Raw genomic sequence first — 24,074 nt, 5'->3', positions numbered from 1 at the left:
GAAAATATGCAAATTTTGTTTTATGCCCAAAAGGTCAAAATAATTGGTTTTGTTAGCAATAGAAGCTCTCTTATTAAACAACTATAGTCTTATTTTAATTTTTTTCTCATCTCGGTTTACATACACAAAAGCACACATACTTTTGTAAAAACCACTCTCTCATACACACACACACACACACACACACACACACACACACACAGACACAATGTCATTGTGTCTCTGGCAAATGGTAGAAAGCCAGAGTTTTCAGAAACTCAAGGAAAATGATCTATCAAGGATTCTTCACTAGCTGGTGTTCCACCTGGGGCAACTGAATTCATCTTCCTTAACCTCAGTTTCCCCATATCCACAATCTCCAAAATTCTGTGAAAATTCTTTTCACTCATTCAACTAGTATTCATAGAATTTGTAATTTCCAGGCACAGAGGATCTTTCATATACCATTATTTTAGTTGAAATACAGAATTTAAACTTGCACATTCTGAAGACTGATGAGTTTTCTTTGAGTACTGACTATGTTATTTCTAAATATAATCTTACCTTAAGGGGACATAGTACAACTTCAAAGAAACCAGAAGCTTAGGTCACAGTCTCTACCAGTTTTGATAATTGTGTATCTCAATAATACAAAACTGAGCAGAACGGTTTACTTGTAGACCAGAATCTGTATCAATCATTCTGCTCTGCTGATCAGAACTTGAAGTCAAGATTTTTCCCCTAATCACTAAAACACAATTGTGCCATGTTCCAATGGTTCTTTGATAATATTTCCGGTTTACCCTGCGTTGTAACTCTCTTTATTTCTAGAAATAAAATAGTCTCAAGAAAATATTGCAGAGGAAATGGGTAAAAAGGACTCATGGAAAGGTAGAGAGAGAGCAAAGTCCAGTGTTTGACTCTTAAGAGAATCAGTAGATGTTCAGATTGAACCTCTTACCTGGTATTTCCAGAAAATCAATTTCATGACTTTACTTGGAATTGATCAGGTTCTGGAACATTGATCTCTCTTATACACTTTTGTAAACAATTGGTTTAAAAATCAGATCAAAATTCATGAATGTACAATCAAGGCCATTTTGATCAAACAAAAGATTCCTAATCCCTGAAGGACAAGGAACGCTTAGGAGTTGCATTTTATCACACTCCCTGCTCCTCCTCCATGTGGATATGAAATGATCATTTCTGTCCAGAAATATCTATCTTACTGATACAGCACTGAGTAAAAAATTATACTTCTTTTTTTCTAAACTCTGCATTTTTCATGCTCCCAGTCACATTTTTATTAACTCATTGTAAATATTTCCAAAGTGAGTGGTTATCTTATATATAAGTGTATGATTAGTTTAATGACTTTCTGAGACTAAAGTATACTGTGATTTCTTATCAGTCATTTATTTATAAAACATCTCTCTGAATAAGTTATTTCTAGATTGCTTTGCTTCCTCTATTTGTTTCCTTATTTTTCAAGGAGAAAAGATGATTTATTATTTTTTCTTATCTTGCCTTCAAATTTTTTGAGAATGCATAGCTCTTTTTTACTCTTGTGATTCTAATTAAATTGTAACTGCAACAAAAATAACAAATACAGGCTTAGGCTTTACATATAGGGGAAAGAAATTAAGGGACACATATACTTCATCCTTCTACCTCCAGAGAATTGTTATAGAAACCATTCTAACCAGATTTATTTTCTTGCCATATTTTTTTCATAGTTAAATCTTTTTCCTCTTGTAATTTAAGTCTAGATAGACATAGCTGTAGATAGATATAAATAAAGATTCAGTCCTCATTGTCCTACCTGAAGGAAAGATACAGATAAGAACTAACCTATATAATATCTATTTGTTTTCTTGGACATTGCCATCACCAAACTAGTACTTTAATAACTAACACCTATCTCAATCATTTTACTTTTGAGTTTTTATAATTTATTTTGTTACTGATGTACTACTAATAGTATTTCATTCTAACTTAGTCTTCAAAGTGTCAAATATCACACACAATGCAGTTATTTTTTGTTTGTTTTTATTATTTTTTGATGCATTCTTTACCTAATTATTTTATTTATTTTATTTTTTATTTCAGAATATCACGGGGGTACAAATGCTCTGGTTACATAAATTCCCTTTGTGCCTCCTGAGTCAGAGCTACAAGCATGTTATTTTAATGTTGATAAATATGCTCTCTCTTTAAACAACAGTTATTCATAAAGTTGTCAAGCGCTGCTGATGCCCTTGGACCATGTCCAAGGTTGTTTGGACCCTTCCTTCCTCCTCTGCTCACAAGCATCCAGCTTTGCATTACACCCTTCAACCCTGACATTTTCTGCTTTAGTCACATGCATCCCAGAATCACTGCAATGCAGATCTAGAAATAACACAGAAGCTCTTTCCTCGACATTGTGGTAAGATTCCTAAGAGGAATCTTCATCTTCTATTTGTAGCCAAAATGTCTAGCACAGTCCATAGGGCCTAGTAGGTGTTTGATAAGTATTTGTTAAGTAAATGGATGAATGACTAATTGGATAAACAAAAGGATGAACCTAAACCGTGACTTCCCAGCCTAGCTCTTGCTAGTTCCTTTATCACATACTCAATGTCTCAATTCTCAAACATTTAATCTCTACCTAAAGCCTTACATTAAACCTGGGTTAACTTTCTTAGATTGTAGATGTCAAATAATAAAATGGCTTAAGGATTTTTCCTTCCCTTCTTATTGATTCTTCATCTCAGCTTAAATTCCTGGATTTAACACCTATCCAGTTCAGACTGCAAATATTCATTTGTTCATTCATTCAGTTGGTGTGTAATGAGTTCTTTATATAAGCTTGGTATTTGGGATACAAAGGGTGGTAAACACAAGCAAAGCCCTTGCCTTCATGAAAATTACAGTCTAGAAAAAGAGTAATTAAATAATGAGCACAAAAAAATGCAAAGGTACAACTCTGAAAAATGCTATAAATGAGGGTAAGATGTGTACTGTTTTGAGAGCTCATAGTAAGGAAATTTAACCTTATTGGAGACTCCAGGCTTTCCTTAGTAAGGTACACATGAGCTGATACCTGAAGGACAAACTGGAAATTAACTAGATGATGAGAATCTAGGCAACTTTTGAAAGAGCAGATAAGGGACTGAAAAGACCACTGTATGTACAGTTCGGGGGATACAGAAAGACATGCTGGAAGAAAATGTCAAAAAAGTTGAGATAGTCAGATCATGCAGGGCTTTTTAGGTCATGGTGAGATTTGTTTAAGAGAGATGGGAGGCCACGGAAAGGTGTTGAACAAGGAAAGGAAAGGATCAGATTTCATTTTTAAATTATCACCCAGGCTTCAGTGTTGTATGTAGACTGAAGGGGCACTAAGGTGGATGTGGATAGATTAGTTTGTTGTCAAGATGAGTTTTCTGGCTTGTACAGCTAGATGAATGTGGGTGTTATTCATTGAGATAAAAAAAAAACATGCTGAATGTGTGGGAAGACTGTGAATTTGATTTTGGACATGAATGTGTGTTTGGAAATAAATCCTAGAAGAGATGTCTTATAGGAAATTGAATATATTGGCTGAGGGCTCAGAAGAAATCATTTGTATTATATTTAGGTAGTAATTCCAGCTTTGGATGTAGAAGAAAGTATAGAATAAAAAGAGGGAGAACCTAAGACTGAACTCTGGGGAGCTCTACCATTTAATATCTATGTACCCCAAAATGAGCCTGTAAGCAACAACGAAGGAGCTAACACAGACGAATGAGTAAAATAAGGCAAATATGTGACATGTCTTAAGACTGACAGAAGTCACTGTGTCAAAAAAAAAAAAAAAACACAAAAAAAACTACCATGCAATTACCTAAAAACTGAAAAATGTTCTTTAGATTTAGTGACATGGGTATCTCAGCAAGAGCTATTTCAGTGGAATCATGGGACCAGAAGCCATAAAGGTGTGGGGTGAGAGTGAGTGGAAGTTAAAACGGAGATAAGTACAGACAACTCTAGCCTCTCTAAAATTTTGTGATTGTGATGTTGGTGACTGCTTAGGAAAGTGAGGTGACTTAAATCCTGGGAAAACCTTTTGCCATTGTCTAAATTTTTGTTCTCTCTTTGTTCCAAACAAGCTAGTGATAGAGTCCTAGAGTCTCCCCACTGGAACTGGCCACTTTGCTAAATTACTAAGCATGATGAATATAGCATGATCACTATAGCACCCAATTTGTATTAATAGGATTATAGTGTCTTCTACAAGACTCGGGGAACAACATAATTGTGAGTTTCTGGGTGAGCTGCTGTATTTCTCTAAGTTCCTTCTGTAGCATTTGGGAAAGAGAACTTAGAATTGAGGTACATAAGAAAGATAATATCAGGGATGGAATGTTAGGTAGGTATCTGTCATTTGTGATATTTTACAAAATGAAAATGGATTTGTTAATATATTTTACTGCATTTTTTCCTTCCCTCCTTCTTCCTTTCTTCTTTTCAAGAAATGAATAACGAATGTTTATTCTGTACTGCATAAGGCACTAGCTGATAAATATAAAAAGGAAATTAAGAAATAATGATAAATATACTGAAATTGCTGAAATAGAAAGGCTACATTAGAATGAATAAAGATAAAAATGAAGAGAATAGAATTAGGAAAATGGATATGATAGATACGTTTGAATGCAAGGCTGAGATGTGATGGTTAATAGAGCTCTATTGAGAAAACATTTAACAGATATTATCCTAGCAGCTCTGTGAAGGTTTAAAAATAAAGAGACATTAGTTATTGTAATAATCTAGATATCAATTTTGAAAGTAAATATGAATGAGAGGCGATATGTAATGGCAGTATTCTTGAGACTAGGTAATCAATGAGGGTATGTCAATGGTAAAGGCAGTGAATTTGTAGTCAACAGGAACTTTCAGTGAAGAGACTTAAAGAGAAATTTTTAATACATAAAATTATAAGTATCAGCTTATCAGGTATCATGTGTTGGTAGGACATCCAAATATACATTTGCTCAGGCAGAAGAAAATGCTAACATATTTAAGGTTGCTCTACAGCTATCTAACCTCAAATTCTCACTGGGAAGACCAACTCAGTAACCGGCATTTTCTAACATATGTCCTAGATTGATAAGAACAAATGACAATGTCCATTGATTGAAAATGTTACAAATCTATTAGATATATTTACATCAGACTGGAAAATAAAATTTTACTTTTAATTTTAAGTAAAATTATTTTAAATTTATTCACTTCCAGTAGATGTTATTGAGTCTATTCTCAGATGGCCTAAGTGGAACAAATATCTCAATGTTGTCATAAGAAAATATATACAATAATCTTGATTTTCTCTATAAAGTGCTTATAAAAAAGGCTTATTTTTAAGGAACCAAATTCTAAGCTTTATTATTTATTCTTTGTAGATAGGTTTTATTTACTTATTGTATTTATTTTTAAAAACAATAACTTTTAAGCATATTCATTTTGTATCAATTTATACTTGCTGTAAAATCTAGCAGTGACCAAGAATTGTTAGGGAATATTAAAATAAGCCAAATACACTCTTTTGTCATATTAATTGAGTAAATAATTGAGAAGAACCTTAAAATATGAAAAAATAATACTTCTTCAAAAAACAATTATTAATTTTCTATTTAATGCAATATCAGATACTTTACTGACAGGAAACTTTGCATATTTTCTCTCTAGATCTTATGATTTAAAATTAATACATGCTTGAAAAATGCTTTATTTTGTTCATTTCCATATCAATTAATTGAAAATTTTCCTCTGATGATGATGGTAATGATTTTTATAAAATGCAGAATTCCTCCTTCATTCCTTGCTCTGAACAAGTCTTTAAGTAGATTTTCCCAGTATGAATTGTTTGTTTTGTTTTGTTGATGTTTTACTTGATAATCAAATTCTTTGTAATATTTATTTGATCTAGAAAATATATGATTTACGTGACTCACAATGGTAGATACATTAAATGATTAAACTCATAGTAATTAAAGTCTAGCTATTAATTAGTGATACAGATGGTGAACAAATTAATCTTTGCTATCACTAGTCACATACATAGAAGATTGGAAGGATATAATGATATCTTCCTATCCAAAAATCAGCTATGCTTGAAAGGGCATTGAGTTGTATTTGCTTTAGGAAAATCAATTAATTTAATTTAGTTTCAGTTTCTCTATTTGTAAAATATGGATAATAACTTTTAGTTATTAAACAATGCTATTCTTACCACTAGATAAATGTATGACATTTTGGAACTAGAATGACGACATTAATTTTTAACTAATTATGCTTTTGATCACCTGTCAAATTCATCACTTTGCAAAATTCTGAGTATATATGTATATATACATATAATATGTATAAAAAGTAAGCTTTCAAAGGGACATTGGGAAAAATAATTGTGGATCTTTTACACTTGAGAAATAGGGATTGCAGTGAAGATACCCTGGAAGCTATTTCTGTGGGTGAGAAGGAGATGGTGCTAATATTAAACGGTGAGATGCATAAGTGGGACTAGAAACAAAATGAAAAGAAACTTCTATTTCCTGGTTTGTCCTTGGAATCAAGTCTGAAAATAGCCTATGACCTCTGCACAGATGTTCTTATATGCCTTAGCCACCAAGCAGTTTAATGAGTTAAGTCTACTTTAACAGAAACAAATTATAAAGTAATTTGTTTTCTTTTATTGATACACATTTTATATATATATATTTATATATTTCCACTTTAATGCCCTCATTTATATAAGTTTAAACAGGCATATGAATTACAGCTCTGAGGCTGATTTGACTTAGTTTATGGGTCCCTATACCTTTTGACGTCTGCTTGAAGATATATATAGCTCATATGTTATTTTAGAAGTATTGGTTTTCTTCTTATAAAATCTCTGAATTTAATTCTGATTCAAGAACACCATTTTTTCCTATGTCTTTTCAGGCATTAATTCATACAATTGTGATATGTATGCAGTTTACATAGTTCATACATGTACAGATAATTATAATACAAAAATGAAGATTGTAAGTGCCATGTGTGTAATACAGAATGTTTGGGGATTCCAAATGCGGAGCGATGACTTTTATCACAGATAGCGAAAATTGACATCTTAGAGGAAATGCCTTATGAGCTGTACCTTGAAACATGATTAGTAATCTCTTGAAAAAGATGGATTGAAAATCAATTATGAGCTACTGGAAGGTTTTAGAACAGAAAGGAGATATGAGAGAGATACTTTAGGAAGATTGAAGTAGTGGCTTGAGCCAGATGAACTACAAAAAAGACAGGAATGACTCTGCAGGTAAAAATCCAGTTAGGGCACTGTTTTAACAATAGGTCAATGGTTCCTGAGCACTGAGCCCCTGCCACAGAAGCACCTGCGGAAAGTTTTTAAATGGCAAATTTCCAGGCTGATTCAATGGGTCTGAGATATGGCCTTAGAAGCAATGTTAAAAACCTGCAGAGTAATTTTGATGCATAGCCAAGATTAGGAACCTTAGGTTGCAATGATAAAACATCTGGCCTCACTGATAAAGACTGAAAGTAGGATGAAAAAAATAAATGGGGGCAAAAAAGAAAGAAATGTAGGAATGACATAGAAAGTATTTTAGTTCCTGTTACTTGCCCAACATTCAAAATGGTAATTTTTACTATTATTTGAATTTAATAAAATATGCTTCTCAAAAATTTTATCTTATTTTATTATTATATTTAGAGATGTATTCAATGCCTGTTTTCCTGCCATTTTCTTGTATTTACAACCAACAAATATGGTTTAAATAAGATTAAAATATTTTTTTCTGTTTATGCTTGCTAGAATTTTGGGATTATTTTAAGATTTTATGTCCTTTTACAAGTACACTGATATTTAAAATAACTCCATTTGCTATCATAAATATTTTTAAGAAGAAAAGTATCAGTTGATAAGAAAGAAAATCATTATGTTTGAGACAGTTGTCAGGGCTTTGCTACCATTTTGCATCCCAATTTCTGTATATTTTTATTAAGATTCCTGAATGTATAAGGGTAGAATCTGTGGTTTATTTTTTAAATGCTTATTTAAAATATTGGTATTTAATTATGCTACTAGGAACATTTTATTCTAGATTTTAATCAGATGTTTCTGAGCCTAAATGAAATCTAATGTTATTTTAATTAAATGGTAGAACATGCTAGAAATGATGGGTAAAGCTACAGGAAATGAACTCTGATTGAAGACTCCAGTTTCAGTTGCTGATTTTGTAAATGTAAAGTAGCTCAGCCCTGTAGTTGAGCCTGCCAGATGAGTCTTGAAAGCATGATATAGGACTTATCTGTTGAGCCAGGATTTTCTTTTATTTAACCTCATTGAAGTAGCTGACTACATCACTCAGCCAAAGTTATGGTTTCCTGTTTAAAAAATATTAAAATGATGGCAAAACCCAAAATATCTCGTATAAAATAAGTAATAAAGGTAATTCCAAATAGGTCATTTAAAATTTTTTTTAGTAAAATATATTTGAGGAGAGTTCAGATTTGGTTATTGAAACCAACATTCCTTTGGTGATTCATTTTCCTTTTTCTTCCAAAGTTCAGCCTAGCTAAATCAATTTATTTTGCTTCTGTACTACCCTTTTATTCACCTGCAACTAAATATATTTGGTTATTACATCCTCATTGTGGGAGGCGAGAATTCTCCCACTGAACCACCAATGCACTGCTATCGTCCTCATTGATCTGTTCTCTTGAATAATCCAGCTTTTCTTTCTTATTGTGTACAAATAAAATAAGCAAAGTATTTTTTATTTATAAGAACTTTAGTTAGTTGTGCCCAAAGAAACTATCAAAACCCCTTTTAATTACTTTTAAAACTCTATTCTCTGTCCAAGTCTGTGTGTTTAATATAGAAACCATGGTGTTTATTGTTTTGTTACCTAATTTCTTTTTTTTATGGACTTTATTTTGTTAGAGCACTTTTAGGTTCACTGCACAATTGAGAGGAAGGTACAAAGATTTCCTTACACTCCCTGTCCCCATACATGCATTTCTTTTTAAAAAATATAAACTTGGAAACCTTTCTTTCCACAGTCTCAGTATCAAGTCTCAAAGCATTTACATTGACTCTGTGCTTTATTAGAAAGTTCTTTCGTGTATTGAGTTGAAATGTTTTCTTATATTTCTACCTATAGCTCAATCCCTTGTGGCTATACAGAGCAAATCTTATTCCACACAACAGCCTTTCAAATATTTGAAGACAGTTATATTCATCCTCCTACATCGTCTCTGCTCTAGGCAGTTTTTCATGAGTCATGGCTTTGATTTCTTTACCATCCTGTCTTCTGAATGTATCCCAGTTGGTCTATGTGCCCAACATTGACTGCAGGACCCAGCTTTAATCTAAACACCACAGGATAAAATAGGACCCAGTCTAATCTTGTTCCTGAGAATATATTTCCATTAACTCCTCTTGCCCAACCCAGACATACCTACATACTTGCCTAATCAGATTAGCTTTTAAAATGACTGCAATCTTGGCTCACATTAAATTTGCAATTGACTAGAATTAAGGCCTGGGATAGAACTGAAGCATACGTTGTTGGGTAGACCAAAATAAAAAAATTTTGGTTAACTTAAAAATTCATGTTTTATATTGAACAAACCTTTTAGGAATTTTAAAAGTCATACATTCATAAAGAGATATTTTATAAGTCTTTGGTAAGGCTTTTAAGTACTCTCATATCAAATCCTGTATAAAATAATTTAGCTCAGAAATGTACAAGTAATATTAACATTGATTTTTTTGCTTAAATAATACATTAGTCTCTGTAACTTCTAGCATGTACAAAATAATGCCAGGATTTTTTCTTTGGGTGTTTTAAAATCTGCTAACAAGGTAAAGAAAAGATTAAATTCTTTCAGACTCTAAACATTAATGAAAAAAGACAGAAGACATGTATTTATTGCAAATAAGTGAATAACTTGTATTGAAGTTTGGAGCAAGATTGTGCACCATACCTGCTCTGAGTGGGCTTGATTCCTCCAGGGAATAAGCCAGGAAAGCACTGATGTGAAACAGCCTTTCCCTTGCCATTCTCTCCATCCTAGGCAGGTTATCTGCCAAAAGGCTCATCCTTATCTGTAAAACTGCCAGCATCAGTTCATGCAGCATGCATGTGTAATTTGCTTTTTCTGGAGAGCCATATCAGGGCAGAGTTGATTGATTGAAGGAATTAAAAGCTACAGACTCTGGGACAAGAGGGCTGCCCTGTGGGGATATGAGCTGGTTACATTTGGTCCCTTTTCAAGCCAGGGAAATACAACTCTTGGTATGTGTAAGGAAGGCTGAACTGCCTGGACTCGCAACATGCCCTAGCAGTGAAAATTATCCTCATTGCGGGCGCCTTGTTCATGTGGTGCTCACCAGAGCAGCACCTAGACAAAAAACAAACAAAACAGTATAGAGAGAGACCAACTGGGGCCAAATTTTATATAAAGAACATGCCTCATAGAATTATTTATTAATATAATTGGAAGAAAAAAGGATACAATCTGAATGACAAACAACTGCCTTAGTAACTGTAGTAAATCCATACAAGGAATTTTGCATCTATGTATGAGGACACTAAAACAAAGCTTTAATAGCTTCATGAGAAAAGTTTATGATATATTCATTTATAAAAAACATAAATAATGTATTAATATTTAAAGAGAGAGAGAGTCATTGAAACCAAAATGTGGAGACAGGACAAATAAAAGATTATAAACCAAAATTTTAAAACTGTAAACTAGATAAAAGTCATAGAAGTCCATAATTAGATAAATAATGTAGTGACAACTTCTTACTAGATAAACATCACACTTAATGGAGATATTCTCTTCAGTTGAATGCTTTACAAGATCAGAAAGAGTTATAGATCAAGTACTTGTGACTCAGTTGTTTTATGAGCTAGTAAATGACATTCAACAAATGAAAATGAAAAGACAAACTTTGCATTATAGACAAATGTGTGATATTTTACCATCTTTGGACGTCTGCTAAGGGATATTGGAATGGCTTTAACACGTTGAGGTTAGTCGAATAAAAATTTAAGAAGGAATTGAGTTTTTTATTCACATATTTCATTTCTTAATTTTACCCATTCAGATGCATTTTTGTATGTAAACTTTTATAACCACAACATCTCTAAATAAGAATTTTTTTCATTAAAAAGCTCACATAACGACATTGAGAATATTTTTTTAATTAAGGAAGGGAGAAATAGCTCGTTAAATATTGCTATTACTTTGGCGTTTGTAAATTAAGCCTCCATTGGCAATTCAACGCCTTCTCTGATCTGTTCAGTTGAAACTAATTTCCTTCCTTTCCCTTCATGTTTCCACTAAATTTTGCTTTCACCTGTATTATCTGATGCAAGTTTGCAGTATATGATGATGATAATAATGAACATTTAGTGATTAGAAACTCAAAGATAGATTAGCTCTTTTGTTCAAGATCATGCAGCTGATAAGTAAGGTACTAAGATTCAATCCTGAGCAGTCTGATTGATTCCAGAGACCATACTTTAAAACCGTATGCTATTGACAGATTATAGATTTTCTTCTGTGCATTATCAATCTTTTGAGGTTGAGGTATTCATCTTATTTAGTAGCATAACTTCCAAAGTGCTTAGGACCATAATGACCACCAAATAAGTACGATTAAAATAAAATACACTAAAATGTTTAGTGCAGTTGTTGTAGAGTGTTAATATAAGTAATTCATCTCATTCTTTTACTATTTTAATATATTTCCCTAATATTCTATAATGAACAGAAGGCAGCATAGGAGAATAAGTAAAAGTAGGAATTTTGGTCATACATGACTGCTTTCAAATTACTTCTCCCTCAATTTATGACAATAACAGGTGATCTATTGGTTCAGTTATCTAATCTATGAAATGGGAATATTTAATGGAACTGATCCTCAGGATTGTTGTAACAACTGTAAGTTAAGGTATATTTTTAAAAAACTAAAGAGTGGAATTGGAATGTTCCTAACAGAAAGAAATGATAAATGCCTGAGGTTATAGATATCCAGATTACCCTGATTTGATTAATTCACATTGTATCCCTGTATCAAAACATCACATGTACTCTATAAGGATACACAACTATTAGGTACCCGTAATAATTAAAAATAGAAAAAAGATATATTTAGAGTATCTGGTAGAAAGCAATAAATAGGCGTAAGTTATTTTTAAATCAAATAAAATATTTAAGGAGAGAATATTAATAATATTAATAAAATAATACTAAAATTTGTGGTGATTAAGTTCCTTAAATATGATCATTCAAATCCTTAAAATATATTTTTATCTCTACAAGCAAGTCTGATTGCATGTGCTACAATATCTAAAACTCTGGAACATTTCAGTAATATGTATTATACAGCTCAAGTCTTGATTCTAATCCTCAAGGTGAATAGAATAAGCAAAATGTGCTATTTACAAAGATGTGCTGAACCAGACTTTTTCTCAATGATATGCTACATTGATAAAGTCATATTTAATGGGGAACTTTGTTTAGAAACAACATGCATACATGGATAATGTTCACTTGGTACTACTGAGATTATTACAATGTTAATTACTAATTTTATTTGGTATTTCTGCCATGGCTTTCGTAACAAAATTTTGCAGAGACATGGGTCAGGGAAAGATAAAAGATGGTGAGAATGAAGTGATTTTGTGAATAAGCAAAAGAGCAATATCTTTGTACACTTTTGTACCAGATGAAAACAGTAGAAGAGCAAATTTAGGTCTAAGATAAGTTAATAGATTATACTTTAAAGTCAAATACCCTTGACAATCACTGCAGAGATTTCAATATATTTTATCTTGCATCAAAAACCTGCATCCAAATATTTCTTCATAAAAGTTTTCCTAGCATTTCACAAACCCAGAGGGGTACAGAACTACTTGACTTTCCATGCAATTGCAATTCAAATAAGGTCTTATGAACTATGTGCTTCTGTGAACAATTTGGAGAACTTCAACTGAACTATCCCTTATGCTAAGCACAGAAGACAGTTCTGCATATTCAACACCATTTTCCCAGTATAGCAGCATATGCAGTACAAAGTACATGCTCAACAAATATATAACGACTGCTTAACTAATAACATCAAGTGACATAAAAGACTTGGAGTTGCAAGACCTCTCTCCAACCCTAAGCTTTGCTATTTACTGATTATTTACCTTTGGGTTAATAACTTATTACATAAAATGTGTTATGTATTGAATTAAATTATAAATATATAATTATTTACCAATTAAGTAGTTATTTGACCTCTTAGAAAGTAAATTTATTTATTTATAAAATTAAAAAAAAACTCTCTAGCTGTATTAAGGATATATAAGTAGATTGTCTTTACAAAGTATAAATGCTCATTGTTATAAACCTATTTCCAAGGCAGAATGACAAGGCTCTTAATAATATGGAATCATAGAGTCTCTAAAAACAAACCTTAAAAGTCATCAAGTTCAACAACATCTCTGGTACGTAATTATCTTCCTAAATAGGGACCTAATGGACATGAAATGTATATTTAATTTTCTACTTAAGGAATTGTTAACTTTGCCCCAATGTGCCTGAGAACATTCCCCATGAGTTATAAAAGTATTCTTTTCAGTACTTTATTTCACTCATTTAATTTTCACACAACCCCATGAGGTAGGCACTATTACTATTCCCACTAAACAGATGAGAAAACCTAAACAAAACATTGTGAAGTTACTTTCCCAAGGACGCAAAGCTAGTAAGCTGTAGAGCCTGGACTTGAATCCAGGCAATCTCCAGAGTCCATTCTCATCACCAGTACAGTATAGTGTTGCCATGTGAAGTGGAATGTGAGAGTCTTCTGTTTCCTGTGTGCAATTGTGGATGGATGTGAGGAGCATCCCTTTCGATTTTATAACTATCTAGACCAGCACAGTCCAATAGAACTTTCTGAGATGAAGGAAATATTCCATAATTATACTGCGTGATATGATAGCTAGTAGCCACATTTGCCTTTTGAGCACTTAATATGTGGCTAGTGTGATTGACAAACCAACTTTTTAATTTTCATAATTTTAATTCCAGTATGTACCTATAGCTAGTTCAACACTTATTGGTCAATGAAGTTTTAGGTTCTATATCAAAGCTCCTCATTTGTTTTTTCCTATTGGCATGTATGATAGCCACTACTCATAGAGAGTGAGACACTCTCTTATTTATAGCATAGCAAGATAGAGCAAAGTAGGTTTCTTAGATCTTAGAGAGAATTAAGCTCAAATCTTGGCTGTGATGCTTAGAGGGTAACTGTATGTAGAGTTGACTTACCCTTAAATTGGGGTAATAGTTGAACTACATCATAGAGCTGTTTTTTTCAACTTTTAATTTTGACATAAAACCAGACTTACAAAAAAGAGATAAGAATTGTACAAAGAATTACTGTATGCACTTCACTCAGAATCCCCAAAAGTTAGTGTGTGTGTGTGTGTGTGTGTGTGTGTGTGTGTGTGTATTTCATTGTTTTCCTGAACCATTTGAGAATTAGTTACAGCCAAGATTCCCTTTTTCTTTACTAAAATCCTAGGTGTATATATTCTAAAAATAAAGACATTATCTTACATAAATCAGGAAAGTAACATTTGCTAGTCATAATACTATTATCTAATCTACAGACCTCATTCAGATTTCATCACTTGTCCCAATAATGTCTTTTATATCCAAAGAAAATATCATTTTATGCTTTGCATTCAATTTTCATGTCTCTTTAAACTTCTTTATTCTGAAGCAATCCCTCAGTCTTGCTTTGTGTTTTATGACATAGATATTTTCTAAATAATATAGGTCAGTTATTTTGTAAATTGTCTCTCAATTTAGGTTTATGCAATGTTTCCTCATGATTAGATTTATTTTATGCACTTTTGGTGGCAATATCACAAAAGTGATGATGTGTCCTTTGTAGCGCATCATATCAGAAGACACATGATGTCCATTTGACCCATTGTAGCAGCAGTTCCCAGTCTTCTTGGTACCAGGGACTGGTTTCATGGAAGACAATTTCTCCATGGACAGGGGGCAGGGCTGGGAGCAGTGGAGCTCTGCAGTCCGGTCCCTCACAGGCCGTGGGCCGGTACTGGTCTGTGTCCCGGTTAGTTGGGGACTGCAGCATTACAAGAATGTTAACTTTATCACTTTGTTAAGGTGGTGTCTACGGGAATGGTGTGTGTTTGTTAAGGTGATGTCTGCCAATAACTTCAATGCAGTTATTATTTCTCATTGTGTTAATAAAAAGTAGTTTGTGGTAAGATACTTTAGGAATAAATAAATATCCCACTGCTGCTCAAATTTTTACCAACTTGTTTTAGCATTTATTGATGCTTCTTGTTTGATTTATCTTATTACTAAATAGAGAATTTCTAATTCTATATTTTCTTTACATTTGTTGGGTTTCTACCTGAGATACAGCTTTTTACTCCATTTTTATTTATTTATATCAATACAGACTTATGTTATTCAATGAGTTATAATCCTTTATATTATTATATATAATATATAATGATATATGATGTAATATATAAGTATTTATATTAATAATAGTATATGTTATATATAATCTTTTATAACATTCATTTGATGCTCAAATTGTCCTTGATTTGAGCTAAGAGAGCCCCTTCAGGCTGGCTTTTATGTCCTCTTGACATGTCTCCATCATTTCTTGAATACTTACATTATTTCTGGCACAAATAGAGATTTCAAACTCATCTTCTCCTTTCCCTGACTAGCAATGGTGTCAGTAATTTCACTAAAATGCTTTGATTCCTTTCAGTGAAGAAAGATATTTAGAAACCAAGATCTTGGTGTTAGCTGTGCTCCTTGTTTCTTCTGGGTGTCATTACTTCTAGACTAGCAGTTAGAATAGAACTAGGAATATATGTATATACATATGTAAAATTACATATATATTCATAAATGTATACATATTTCAATATATATTCATACACATATATGAATGTATGTATCACTAATATCTATTTGTATGCCTATCTGTATGTCTATTTAGCTATCCATCTTATAATCCCTAAGTTCAAACTCACACCTAGAAAACCAATATCATGAGATTCATTTTATCTTCCACCTTTTCCATATTTGTAACTTTGTTCCCTAACTGAGCAAAATCTAGCTCCCGTTAGCCACAATATATTTATTTGCTCATTCTAGAATATATAGAGACTAGTTTCCAAATTGGTAATGCATGAATCTGAACAAAAGAAGCTACTCCCTAATTTAATATTTGTTTAGAATTCTTTGTGTCTTCAGACTAAAGGTAATATAGTTCAACTATTCGAAGTTTAAATAGTTCACAAGTTAGCTAAGGTTCTACCACCCGGTGTGGCTATTATTCATTTGAAGTCTTTGTTCATGTTTTTGTTTCGGGTTTTTGGTTCTAGGAGTTTTTTTCTCCCATGCTCATTGATTTTTTATTCTTTTAAGCATGTATATGAAACGTTAAAAATTCCAAAAGTTAGAATAGTACAAGAAATTATACTCAAGGAAGTGTTATTCCATTTTCCCTTTCTTCACGAGCTGTTTTGAAGATTAAATAATATAATGTTTAGATTTTACACACTACCTGGCATATATTAAGGTTTCAAAAAGTCTAATCTAGGTATTAATCTAATAATATTGCTTTATCTATATTCAAATACACACTAAGTACTTCATATATTTTCCTCACATCTATAAAATTAATTACAATTGATCACAAAACACTATTGTGTTGGATTTCCCAGTTAAGAATCAACAGCTTATTTTATTCCTTAAAAAGTAGAATATGATTACTGCATATGACATAAGCATAATGTTATTGTAGGAGTAACGTAAAAAACACATTAAGGTCAGAACTCGTTTCAGTGGTGTCTTAAATGTGAAGAAAATAGCTTCAATTTTGTATAAAGGTTATAATTGTTAGATTGGAGTAAAACAAATAAAGAGTCCTGAGGCATCTGAAAAAATGAGCAGATTACATGCTTAACTAATTCTGAAAGATGAGGTTTCCAGATTAAGTCGTGCTCTGCAAGGGAAACAAAGAAAGCATTGCATCATTAGAACCAATTTTATTTTAATATATTTCTTTAAATAAAAAGCTTTGTTTCTGGAAACATCTAATATGCTGCGTTTTTCTCGTGAAGTCTTCTGTGCATACTTAACTAGCAATTCTAATACATATATACCTTACTAGTAATATTCAGTAAGTGTGTCAGAGAACAGGTTTCTTCTCATGGCTAAATATTTGTAATAAAATTTCTATATCAAATTTGAATTATTTTCCTATTGAGTAAAGTATATATTCTTAATAAAGCATCCTTTTACTTCTTATGATCATGTATAAATGTTATTGAATTTCATAAAAATTTAAAAGCATATTTAATTTTACTATGATCTCATAACAGCAACAGAAAATAAAAAGGCCAGGGATACTGGCTCACATCTGTAATCCTAGAAATTTAGGGGACTGAGGCAGGAGGATTGCTTGAGGCCAGGAGTTCAAGACTACCCTGAGTAACATAGCAAGATCCTGTCTTTACAGAAAAAAAAAATTTAAAAATTAGGCAAGTGTGGTGGCACGTGCCTATAGTCCTAACTACTAACTACTGGGGAGGATGAGATAGGAGGATCCCTAGAGCCCAGGAGCTGGAGACTGCAATAAGATATGATTGCACAACTGAACCGAAGCCTGGGTGACAGAGCAAGACCCTGTCTCAGAAAAAAAAATTAAAAAAAGAAAAATATATTTCTGGAGAACTAATAAATGACAAAAAATAGCTATAAATCTCAAACATTTATGAAAGCAAATAGAGATGCCTTTTCCACTCTAAGCACTTATCATAGTGTTTGTTATTTTACCATTTAGTTCCAATTGATCCTTCCATAATCTGAACACTGGAGCTTGAATGTGACTTTATCTTATATGCCCACATAAAGAAGCAACACAGAGGGACCATTTGATGCATATCCCAACCTCTCACTCAGTTTTATTCTAAACATGGTCAGTATTTGCTAGTTACAGGATAATTTTAAGATAAAACTTAAAGATTGTTAACTATAAAAAAGGAAGGTTGCAGAAAATTATCTATACTTTTATCCTCTGCCTGAAATGATAATAATTATCAGGAAATCTGGAAAAATATATAAAATATTATTAGTTATTAAAGGAATTATTTTGTGGAAGATGTGAAGAATCTTTATTCAGTAATTTTACTTTCTAACTTAACAATTTATGTAGTGTTTGAATGATTTACAATCAGCAATTATTACCTGCCTAATTAGAAAAAGATAGTTTTTCAAAAGACAGACTTCATAGAAAAGCCAAATGATATAATGGAAAGTTGTAGAATTTAGAGTCAGAAAACATGGCAGCTGTCTACCCACTTAATAGGTGTAATTTATTCCTTTTGAGCCTCAGTATCTCATATTTTATCTGTAAAATATGATTAATAATTACCAGCCTACAAGGTTGTTGAGCATGCAACATATGAGAAATATGAACTGTAAATAGGACACATTTGGTAGTTCTGTATGTACAATTTTATACTGACTTACAGATACTTAGGAGATAATTAAGAGGGAAAGAGATGGGGGCTGGAGGATAGTGGACCCATTTATGAAAATAATGAGAGCAAAATTCAATAAAGAAAGCTCATGCTTTTACGAAATCAATTTTTTTAGATTCCACAAGCGAGTGAGATCATACAGTTACTGGGGGAAGAGGAGGAGGGATGGGGAAGTTGATCAAAGGGTACAAAGTTTCAGTTTGACTGGAAGCATAAATTTTAGTGATCTGTTGCACTGCATGATGAGCATAGTTCACAATAATATATTGTATATTTGAAAATTGCTAAAAATAAAAAGACTTTTAATGTCCTCACCACAAAAATACATAGGTGAGGTGATGAATATGTAAATTGGCTTGTTTGAATCTTTCTACAATGTATACATAAATATACACAATTTTTATTTATCAATTAAAATTAATTAGAACAGAAAGCTCATGTTGAAAAAAACTGAAGACGACGGTAGAAAAAAATAAATTGGAAATTTACTGTAATACATTTTCAAAGAAGGTAACATAGCTATATAGTGATACAAATAGAGAGAAGGGGAACTGAAGAAAAGGTAACATAGTAAACAAGACAGTCAAAAATTGGGGAAAAAATAGAGTTAATGACTCAGAGACTTTTAGAAATAGCACCAAGCTGTGAACTCCAGGAATGGTTATTAGATTTGAGAAGGATAGTTAAGATTTTTGCCACTCTTGCTTATTGATAAAAAGATATAAATATTTTCTAAGATTGTCAATTTAGTTATACTATATAGTTAGAGGTTGAGAAGTGGTCAAAACTTAAACATAAATTGAAAAATTAGTCAGGTGGTGTGGTGCATGCCTGCAGTCCCAGCTACTCCGGAAGCTGAGGCAGGAGGATTGTTTGAGTCCAGGAGTTTGAGGCTGCAGTGAGCTATGATAACACCACTGCACTCTAGCCCAAGCAAGAGACTCTGTCTCAAAAAAATAAAATTTAAGCATAATTAAATTATGCAAACAAAATTTCATCTACTCAATGTAATTCATCTCTTCATGGCTTCAGGTTACAATGAGCAACAGAAAAAGCTAAGGCATAAGCCTTAGAGTAAGGCAGAGGTCCCAGCTCTACCACTTTCATAGCTCTGTAATCTTGTGCAAATTGCTTTTCCTCCTTGAGCCTCATTTTCCTTATCTATTAAATGAAGGTAAAAATAATATCTATCCCATAAGGCTGTCAGGAGGAAAAAATAATGCGTTGCAATACTTGAGACTGAATAGGTGGTAAATATTCTTGTAGTCGTTGGAAAATGCCCCAGGCATTGTGCATCACTGATTCAAGTTAAGTATTCAGAGAGCTTCCTTCTGCCCATAGAACTCAGGGCTTCAATCGGCATCTTGAGAATTCAAATTGGTTACTTAGAAATGAGTGAACAAGTGTGTGGGCATGATGTGGATTTATTTGTTTTTCTCTTAGGAGTTATTTTAACAATTTCGTTTTACGAATTCTAACAGACTTTCTGTAACTGTTCTACTACCTTCTATTGTTCTGTGCCCCTTGCTGACAAGTACTGTCGTTCAATAGAGATGAGCCAATTTATTTGATGCTGCCTCTGGAAAAGAGAGAGGCCCTTTGGGTGCAAAATGTGCCTGTCATGCAGATGACTTCAATAATCTAATGAAGTAGAGAGCTGAGCAGTCAGGGGAGGAAGTAGTGTTGGTAAAAGCAGTCTGTTCTCTGCACCCACTTCTCCCATCCATATATGAATATCTAGGAAAGAGCCACTTCTACAAGAATTCCTAAAATTTGACATGACTTGACAAGGATGACTCTCCTAGAGTTGATCATATCTGGGTCTGTGCGTGGCTGGTCTATCAGTGCAGTGTGTTTGGGCAACCATTTTCCCCTACTGCAAGGTGTGTTTCCTTTTTATTGTTAGTGACCATTTGGTTTATAAAATCTACCCAGTTTGGGGAAATTGTGAGAGACTACATTTTGTTCACCCTCTAAATCTATAACATCTATAGAATATAATATGAACATCCAAAATTAGGTTTTTGTTTTAATTAATTAACATTTAACCATAAGGACTTCCATGATGAGAAACTAACTGTGGCTTATACACTAACCTGATAGTGGTAATGAAGGGAATTTATACTTTCTGTGCCTCAGTTTCCTCATGTGTATTAGTAGGAAATATGTCAATATCTTTTATTTGTCTCATAGGAGAATATTCGGTGCTATCTATGTTTGTTCTAAAATGTCTGTAAAGTTATTTATGCCTTCAAAATTATCTAATGTCATGTAAAATACTAATTTTAAAAGGATCCTATTATAATGAGCTGTCAGTTTTAAATATTTTGATTTGATTTTTATTGTAAAAGCAAAATCGAATTTAAAATTTTAAAAATTTATGTAAATATTAGCATCATATAGAAATCACATTCTGTTCAATTTTATGGCCATCATTTATTTTTTATCTGACTCTCTTTGTAAATTTCTTTTCAATTGCCTTTAGGGAACAATATCCAAACTCTTCAAGAACTCATTTAACTCCTATCAATTCTTACCAATAAAAATCAAAGATTATACAGTATCATACAAATATTTTAGTCACTTGGGTAAGAGAGAGTCCCTTCAATTCTACTAAATCAGTTCTTGTATTAAAACAATTATTCATTTTATTTCATCACTTCAACTATAGGCCAATAAACTCTTTATAACCTTTCTCAAACACAAAAAAAAACCCAGAAAGTATTATTTATGTAAAAACAAAATTTATGCTCTAAAAAAAAGGAAATCTCTGTCACAATAAGATGTCTGAAATTATGAAGATTATCAGGCATCACTCCTTGGAAATTATTTGTTTGATTTTAAAGAAAGCCTCAAAGCAGTCAAGTTGAGTAGTATTTTTTACATACTTTTTTCTCCTTTGAAAGGGTACACCTGTAAAGAAATATGTGGTTCCTATTCTATCTTCATTTCTCTTTCAACATCTTTATACTCTTTATATTCTGTTGATCTACATATGGTTAGATGAATCTCTGTGACTAATACTGACTCAATCTTGACCCCACTACATGAATTTCTATGAGTCTGACTTTTCTAAAAAGAATTTGTGGGCTGAGGTGTAGAGCCTCAAGGAACCCTTACTTGAAGAAAGGAGACTAAAATTTGGAGTGGGAAAGTGAAGAAGTCAAAAAAGGAGCTGAAACTTACTAAATAAAAATTGTCACATACTATCAAAATGAGAGTAACCCAGGAAAACCATTCTTAGGGCTTCAAAGTCCTTGAATTCACCAATAAAAAGAATTTGATTTTGACTTAAATTTAATGTTCCACTCCTTAACTCCCTATTTTCCAAGGTCCTGTTTCTTTCCAATCTAAACTACATGCCAAATTCAAGCGATGGGAAAAATTGTTAGCATTTTACTAGTACAGTTTATTACTAACCATCTCATTTGAAAGACTAGAGATAGATGTCCACTGTCCTCAACTTCATGTTTCAGATCACCTTGGAGACCATCCATTTTAACAATAGTTTAATATTTTCTTATGATTTATAATAACCTTTCATCATATATGTTAGCACAAAATCTCCTGATCAAATTTTCTTTATATACCCTTGTTTTACCTCTTCAAGAGAGAAAGACAGAGAAAGTGAGAGAGAGAGAAGAGTATGAGGGAGAGAATGAGATGGACTAGAATTCTATCAGATTTAAGTTTAAAGAAACATGCTTGCTTTGTATGTTTGTCTGTTTGATTCTTTCTACAAACATAGGAAATTCATTAGAGGAAATTAAGGATAATCTTCTCTATTGAGGGGTACAGTTTATATGTCTTATTGGTCAATACATCAGTCCCTGCTTATCTTCAGGGGTTACATTCCAAGATCCCCAGTGGATTCCTGAAACCATGGATAGTACCGAACCCCATATACACTATGCATTTTCCTATACATACCTACCTATGATAAAGTTTAACTTATAAATTACAGCAAAAGATGAACAACAATAACAAATAATAAATAGAACAATGTTAACAGTATACTGTAACAAAAGTTTTCTGTCTCTCAGAATATATTATTGTACTATACTCACCTATTTTTGGACCACAGTTGACTGCAGGTAACGAAACCATGGAAATTGAATCCATGGATAAGGAAGGAGTGCTGTAATTCATCTTTGTAGAATAAATTAATTAGAATAAAATTTATAATTTATAAAATTTTGTTTGATCATTACAGCAATCTTTTGGGATGAGTAAAAACATCATTATGTATCTTTTCTGGTGTTGTTGGTTACTTGGCTTCCTGACCGGAGTCAATAGCAATCCATTCTACTTGTGAAAGACCTAAGAGTCATCTGAACAAGTAGGAGTTGAGATATTAAAACCACTGGTTTTATCTCATGTCTGAAACTGAAAAGACTTGTCAACCGGTCAAATCTGCATTAATTGTCTATGTGGAGAAATAAAAAAAAAAAAGACCTAGAAGTTGAAGTGAAAAGTCTGAAAAGCAAACTATGTAGATTAAAATTAAATGTGAGCTCTTTTAGAGAAAGATATACTGAAATTTACTGCACAAATAAGCCAAGCCTCACTCTGAAAAATGTGGCATATAACCTCTGTCTTTAGAGAGACTACAAACATAGGAGCATGGCCTCCAAATTCTCTGGAGGTAGATGGAATCTTGAATTTATTAATTCTAGCAGATCATGTTCTTTTCCCTTAGAGAAAAGGTATTACATGTTGGTAACTGAGGTGTGAAAAACTGAAGGCCAGGATCTTGGCTTGTATTCTATAGAAATCATGCCTTGCCTAAGTCTAGATTTGGTTGGATTGATTTCCAATGAATGAAAAGCAGAAACCTGGAAAAGACAAACATTGAAACTTAGATAATTTAAAAGATTTAAGCTCTAAGGATAGTAGATACTGGACCTAGAGAATTTTGAACCTGTCTTTGGACAAGAGGGCAACCATGGGAAGCATGTAGGCATCTTGCAATGGCTTCAGAGACGTCCCATCCCTGGGATGGCACTGATTGTATTTTTCATGAAGTTTGCTCTAAAATTCAAAGCAGACACTGAGTTCTGCCAGGCTAGTTCTGGGTCTCATTGATTCACTGCATCATTTATTCAATTATTAATATTAAATCTTTGAGATCCTGCTACAAGTTAGGCAATATGCTAGGCCCTGCAGCTATCATATAGACATAGCTCATGTTTTCTGCAACTTAAATTTTATTGCTTTCTCAAAAATGACATTATTCATCAGAATGGGAGGTAAATACTAAATTATAGAACAGAACAAAATAGGACCCCTCCAAAATGGGAGACAAATACACAAGAATGGAAACTGAAGTGTAGGTGGAGGTTGGGTAAATAAAACTATGGGATTAATTACATGCAATTGCCTTATGCTTAGAATTAAGGGGGAAAGCCATTCATATTAATCCTTTCTAAAAATCACATGCTTTTATAC

This window comes from Lemur catta, chromosome 6, assembly GCF_020740605.2.
Source record: "Lemur catta isolate mLemCat1 chromosome 6, mLemCat1.pri, whole genome shotgun sequence".
Taxonomy (NCBI): domain Eukaryota; kingdom Metazoa; phylum Chordata; class Mammalia; order Primates; family Lemuridae; genus Lemur; species Lemur catta.
The sequence above is the reverse complement of the archived record's forward strand: the minus strand, read 5'-3'. Positions refer to the sequence as shown.